Source organism: Grammomys surdaster, unplaced genomic scaffold, assembly GCF_004785775.1.
Source record: "Grammomys surdaster isolate TR1022 unplaced genomic scaffold, NIH_TR_1.0 61, whole genome shotgun sequence".
NCBI classification, from domain to species: Eukaryota; Metazoa; Chordata; class Mammalia; order Rodentia; family Muridae; genus Grammomys; species Grammomys surdaster.
In genome coordinates this window covers 13,168,808-13,176,213 of record NW_021604563.1, presented here as the reverse complement: position 1 = coordinate 13,176,213, position 7,406 = coordinate 13,168,808, and the positions used below count along the sequence as shown (strand labels likewise).

General features: G+C 36.6%; 2 pseudogenes; both read right to left on the bottom strand.

Annotated features, from left to right (window-relative positions):
- Positions 1 to 215: 215 nt before the first annotated feature.
- Positions 216 to 1,599, bottom strand: LOC114639873 (annotated as a pseudogene).
- A 1,475-nt stretch (positions 1,600 to 3,074) lies between these two features.
- On the bottom strand, positions 3,075 to 4,115 carry LOC114623573 (annotated as a pseudogene).
- Between the last annotated feature and the right edge of the window lie 3,291 nt (positions 4,116 to 7,406).

Genomic DNA, 7,406 nt, shown 5'->3' with positions numbered 1-7,406 from the left:
CACTCTGCTGCTGTTTCAAAATTTCAATGTTAGTTTTGCATGCCCTCCCCTCAACCCTGTTTGTAAGGAACTAAAACATTACATCTGGTGAACAGCAAAGATTTCATTACACCTCAAATGCAGAACACCTATGAAGAAGAGGAATGTTGGCTTTTTAAACAGAAGCAGATAAAAAAAAAAAAAAGATGCAGGACTCCTTCAGCTCTTCACTAGTCTTAGAAAAACTTTCCAGAATACTGCTTCACACTGTTCTGCAGCAAATACTGTGCGTTCTACATCTGGTCCTTTGTTCCTATAATGGTAATGATCCGATCTTCAGATACTTCTAAAGGTTCATCGATTTTGTTGATGCTCCAGACTCATGACGAATTTGTTTAATCCGTTGGCCACCTTTGCCAATAATAGACCCAGCCAAATCTTTGGGAATAGTTACTTGTGTAGTGAAAATAGGTCCGCCAAGATCACCGTATGAGCCACGATCCCCTGCATAAGAATAATCATATCCAGAACCACCCTGTGGTTCATAAGACATCTGCCATTCTGATGGGCTCCATGTGTCAATTGCAGAGTCCATGTTTCATCAGCACTGAATCCAACCATACCATCATAGCGGTCTCCAGGCCTTCCTCTTCTGTCATAAGCCATTAGATCTCCTCCTCTGGGTGGTGGCGGAGGAGGAAGAGGGAGATTCTGGGCACGGCTGCCACCCCGGCCACCCCGACCAGGAGGTGGTGGTGGAGGTCCTCGACGAGGGCTCATATTATCATAATCTCTTCTAGAAGGAGGCATGGGCCGACCACCCTGGCCAAGAGGCATTCTGTCAAAACCACCTCTTCCACGCATGGAAAATCCTACAGGCCATCCTTGACGGTCATCGAACATCATTGTAAAACCACCATAATCATAGGTTTCATCATAAAAGTTGGGATCATAAGGTTGTGCGTGTCCTTTGATGGGAGACTCAGATATAAGGTCAAGGATGATCCTGATGCATTCTACAACCCTATCAGGCTTTCCTCCAATAAGAACGACTCTGTCAGTAGAATGAGGGCAGCACTCCTGGAAAAGCTTGATTGTTGTCTGAGTGTTTTCTCGAAGTTCTTTGATTTTAGCACCTTTAACACCAGTAATTCCTCCTGCCAGACTCTGATGAGTCTCAACTCACAGTCAAAGTCACTTCCTTTATAATGCTGGTAATTTAAGCATTCCACAGCATCAGATTCGAGCGGGGAGCTGGCTGGTTGCAGTGGGTGATGGCAACTGCAGGCCCTCTTCCAAGGTAGGGATGATTTTCTTCAGAATTTCACCAATCGTCTCAATATCAGTACTGATACTCAGTATGCGCTCGGGGCCACTGCTGTCTGGGACTGAAACACTGGCATTGTAGTCTGTACTGAGAGCCTTAATATTCTTGCCTCCTTTTCCTATCACTGCCCCAGCATTCTTGCTCTGAAGCAAAATGCGCAATTCAACCATCTCATCAGTATTTCTAGATCTTTTAAAGGCTTGTTCCTCTTCCACATCTTCTGCAGGGTGTTTACCAAATTCACCATTGGTTTTGGTGTTGGGGAAGGTTTGTTCTGGCTGTTCGGTCTCCATTTTCTTGAATTAAATGGATCCACCAATAGGCCGCAATCGAGTGGGAGATGAGCACGATGGCGACCATGCAGCGGAGAAGCAGAGGATTTCTTAAGAGACAAAATACTGCCCTTCCTCAGTTCTGAAATCTGAGTTACAACGTAATACTTACCAATTTTAGTAAGATTTCAAGGAATGTTGTATTGTTCAATCTGGTTTCCAAACCACGGTAGATTGGATTATGAACACTTTTTGGATATAACTAAATGGGAAAGGGCTAAAACTCACTTTCTCTAAGTCTCCAGTTGCCTAACAGAGTTATTCTTCTTGCTCATGAATTACACTATTGAAGTGAGTATATAACTTCCCCTGACCTAGTGAATAACATATTTGATCATCTTTAACATGTCATTCAATGAATAAAAAGAAAAAAGACTTACGTTTTATAGCACAAACTAGGTTTAACAACTTATATAAATCGACAGCGTGTTTGAGACAAATTCATCAAATTTTAAGAAGCTCAGCTTTAAAAGAAAAAATGTTATTATTTATTTTTCAGATGAACATAAATGTTTACAGCTATTGTGTATTACTCTTTACCCAATATATTTTGATTTAGCCTTAGAGATACACCTTTCAAATCTTTTTATTGATATATGATATATTCATTAGAATATCAGTTTATTTGTTTTAACAAACTCCATATAGTAATGTCTCAACTATGTGTTCCTCAAGCTTTAGTATGTATATAAATCATAAGTTGATTAGCATTGCATTACATTTTTTATTGCACGTTTTATTTACATTTCATATGTTATCCTCTTACCCCATCCCCCATCCACCCATAAACCCCCTATCCCTTCACTACTTCTATCGCCTATCCCCTCCTGCTTCTCTGTCTATGTACCCCAACCTACCACCAGCCTGCGAGCAATTAGGGAGGGTTCCATGCCATTAAAATTTTTAGTTCACTAATTCTGAATCAAATTCTACTTTTCTAACTAGCCCTTATATCTTGACTATCCAGAGTGATTTGTGTTTGCTTGCTTGTATATTTTATTTTCATTTTTTAATGAAACACAGTTCTTGTAACAAGGTTCATTTATCTCACAAATAATTATCCATGCTGGAGTGTCCAGAGATAAATCAATCAGCTCTTCCTCACAATGACTGAACAAAATTTTCTGAATACTTGTTGTATAAATTTTTAGATACTTGCAGGTGATCTGTAAGGTCACAGGTGACTGAAACAAATGGCTACAAAATTCCTCATAATTTACCCGAATATTTTTAGAGAAAAATTTAAGAGTAGATTTTTTTTTTTAGTTCTGAAGGTACTTTATTTAGAAAAAAACAACACCAACACTGACTTAAACATTTTAATTTTTTTAAAAAATGGAACACTAATTAAACATAGCTAGTTCTGCATACTAAAAGTATTTACAAATGGAATACAAAATAAATACAAAGTAAGTAAAAGATAGTTACTTACTGATTTATTTTGCACTCCCTCTGCTCATCTTCTGTTGCAGTTTCCGATGCCTTTTGTAAATCCTTCTCTTCTTTGCTTTCACATCTACTTTTTGGTTCTGTTTTCACCCACTGCATATCTATTGGTTTCTCCTCTGCTGGTGTAGCAAACCCTTCTGCAGTAGGATCATGTGAAAGAATAGTCTTTGATTCTTTCTTCCTCAATTTCTGAACATCTTTGACTTGCTGTCTCTCTCTGTACTTTGCAGCTATAATGGACCTTATTACACACTGATGCATGTTTGGAGGCTGGTAATGAGGATTTTCATATAAGGGTAGTCCTCCAAAGCTTCCCTGAAAAGTCTTTATGAGATTTAAGACAAAACAAGGTCCTATTTCCACTAGAGCAGCGTCTTCTTCTATAATCTGTAAGTTCTGAAACCATATCCTGTTATCCAGAATGGTAAACGTAACATGTTTTCTACAATGGCTGACGCTTGGGATGTTACCGTGGTGTACTAAAAATCTGAATTAAGATTTCTTGTAACAAAGCATAATGTGGCAAGTCATCAAAAGCAGGGTCAAAAGACAAAAGGGGACGAGAACCTTTCAAACAGTTTCCAGTCATCTTTAGTTCAGCTGGGGTATGAATATTTTCCAGCAAGAATTTGGCAGATAGTTCATAAGATGAATTTGAAAGCCACATATAGAGATCCTATTTTTTCTTAGCTTCAAAGTAGATGCATTTTGTTGCGATTTTTTATTTCATAGACTTCATTTATCACAAATAATTTGTCTTTATGATTCATTTAAGTATCTGATTTAGAATGTGGCATCAACATTCTCAAGTCTTGCATTAAGTTTCTTGTTCTGAAATTTATTCCTCTGGAAGAAAAGATGAGGATCTGCTCCTTGTTTTTCCATTTGCCCTTGCAAACAGGACCTGGAATACAATCTCTATTTTCTGACTCCACCTCTTTTGCCACATTAGCCTGTGACCAGCTCCTTTTTGGCTTCTTCACTTTAACCTCCAGACTCCCACACTGCTTTCTCTTGGCAGCCGACATCTTGCCTCGACAACAAGAGTAAATTGTTTTATGAAGGCAATGAGATTGATAGAAGTAAATATCTTCAATCTACTTTTACTTGCCTGATAGTAGATATTAAGGATACCCAGGGAGATGTCTTCAACTTAGGGAGAGTCTACAAGAAAAGCACCTAGATGGGTTTAATTTATGAGAAAACATATTTTTTAATACCCTGGAAATATTTGAAGCATGAAATGGAGCACATTCTTTCAAATAAAAGTACTCCAGTATACATAGCATATTCTGTTGTACTTTGCAGTGTGGATAGCTAGCAGAAGCATGGCGGCTTGGAGTTGGAATTTGACACTGCTGTAACTCTTCTGGAGTCAACCCGTCTATTCTGAAAGATGATACAATTAAGAAAAATTATGACCAGCGATCATGTTAACTCAGGCAACCTTACTTACACTCAGTAACTTACAAAAATTTAGAAAATAAGAGAGAGGCTTATTGGGAGGAAATAGGCAGCAGTGCACAGGGATGAAAATGAGCAATGGAAAGTGATTCCAAACAGAGTAGCTTATATACATGAATTAAGCTATTAAAGAGTTTTGAAAGTAAATTGAAAAGATAAATAATCCCCAGAGACTCAATGTTAGGCATTTCAAAAGGAAGTACAAGTTTTATGTGACTGTAGGTTATATACAAATCATTACTGTATTTTCTATTAAACCTCTAAGAAATACATGTATATATATAATTTAAGAATGAAACAAAAGGATTTCTATCCTGAGTATATTAAAGACAGAGTATCTGAATAGGACATGGAATTGTGTTTTCATGGAGGTAGTTTGGGAATTGGCTTGAGGACTTTCATTTTTATTTTGATTTGAATTTCTCTAGAGATTGAGCATCTCACCATGTATATATTAACATTTTCCAGACTTTCTTTTGAGCAATGTCTATTCAATTTCCATGCTCTTTTGTGAGTGGCTTTTGTTGTTGAACTATAGAAATCATGTATATTAAATTTTTAGCACACATAATTTCCCAATATTTTCTCCTTCTCGTTCAATTGTGTATGTCTTTTGAGGGAGAGAGCTTTTTGCATTTTTTTTAGTTTCAATTGTGCTGTATTCCCTGTAGTTTTTTAATGTTTAGTTTATTGAAATATGTATTTATAGAAAGATAATCCCTTGGCTTTAAGTAGATATTATGTTCTAATATGAAAAAAACTAGAAAAATATGAACTTTTGGATCACAAGAGAGCTTCTAGGAAGCATGCAGCTTCCCCTCACAAAGGACAGAATATGAGTCTGCTTTTTAAAATTTTTAAATTTTGACTGTTCTTACAACAATCATGAATTTAGGTGTTTCTTCCCTCTTCTCTAAGAGTTAGAGAAAAAACATTCAGTTTCTGCTATGAACTCTTTACCTCCAAACGTAGAGGCTGCATGCTTTCTCATTCTTTTAGTGAATTTACCAGAATATAGAAGAGCCCCATGAAATGAGAAATGAAATAAGATATGCTTAACATAAGAAGTAATGCATACTGCTGAGAATATACTCGAAAGAATTCATTTCCTACTCCAGAGACGCTTGCACATCCATGTTTATTGCAGCTCTATTTATAAAAGTTGAGAAATGGAATCAGCCCAGAAGTCAATCACCTGATAAATGGATAATAAAAATATGGTACATGTACACAATACCAGTTTATTCAACTATAAACAAAAGCTGAAGTTTGTTAATAAATTGAGAAAATCACACTAATAAGGTAATCTAGGTCTAGAAACAAAAAAAAAAATTGCTTTCACATGCGGATCCTAACTTGATTCTTGTCTTTGTGTGTCTAATTTGGAATACTTTTGGAAGCCAAAAAAGAAGAAAGGGTATTGGATGACGACGTGAGGAAGAGAATCACACTTGTAAAATTAGAGTGGAGAGTCAGAATACTATACAAGAGGACAAGGGAAGAAAGAACAATCAAAATGAGGGAAGTATTTAACAAAACGACATGGCAACTATTATCTTATAATCCATTAAAAAATGAAAAACAAACAAACAAAAAACATAGAAGACATTTTGAAGGCAAATTATTCCACAAGAGGGAACAAATACCAAGTACTGCAAACCTCTCTTAAGGAAAAAAAAAATGACTCTAGCTGCCTAGGGTCAAGGATATTTTCCTACCTGAATAGGTATACATATATACATACACACAGACACACACACAGACACACACAGACACACACATACACACACACACACACACACACACACACATATATATATATAATTATTATTTAGAATATATATGTATATATATTCTAAATAATAATTAATTAAACTGACAAATTAAATTAAAGGCTAATGTTGACCTTAATTCAAGGAGATTCTCTTTGTAGTGAATAGAGAAACTCATCGCTATATAAGATGGTTAAAAATAAAAAATGATTGAGGATTCATTTCCAAACAAGACTTTTATATCAGCCCCCTTTCGACTTAGAGAACATTATGGGAGATGAGGTCGAAGGAATGTAAGAGCTAAAAGACTAAGAAGGGCTGCGAAGTGCAGTGTTCTAAACACAACTCAAACATGACTATTATGAGCTCCTATCAGCAATGCCTACAGGCACTGTGCTTATACAAAACAGACAAACAAATGAAAAGAGCTCATTCAATAAGCAGGAATTATTGATGCAGAGGCTCATCTGGCTCTACTTCTTAATGCTAAACTATTGGTAACTAAGAAATTCTGGAAGAGGGGGAGAAATTGTATAAGTGGTATACCCACAGATGAGCCTACCAGGCTCCAGTGGATAGTTGTCGACCCATGGTCACACGGATGACCTTAGTTAAACTCTTGGACATAAGACAAAACATCCTGACTATGAAAAAGATTAGAAGGGGAGAAGGTGAGCAGGTAAGGGGAAAAATGAGAAAAAGGTAAAAGAAAAAATAATGAGATTGTGTAATCAGCCTTATGCCCTAGTTAAATAAAGGGTTAGGATGTGTATACAATGCTCTCAGAGCAAATGATCGGAAAAGGCAAACAGACCTTACAGGAAAAGTGGTTTCCTCACCTCAGGAATATACTGTATGGCCTAGATCTAGATGCTGGGTGCTGAGTTATTTGCTCTAACAACTCCTTAAATCTTTCGTATTGTCAGAAGACAAGAGTCAGTTTCTGGGTGCTGGGGAGGAGGGTAAGTAGTTTAGATGCTTTCTATGAGTACTGAGTAAGTAATTTATAACTTCTCGGTATATAGATTAGATATAGATAGATATAGATATAGATATAGATATAGATATAGATATAGATATAGA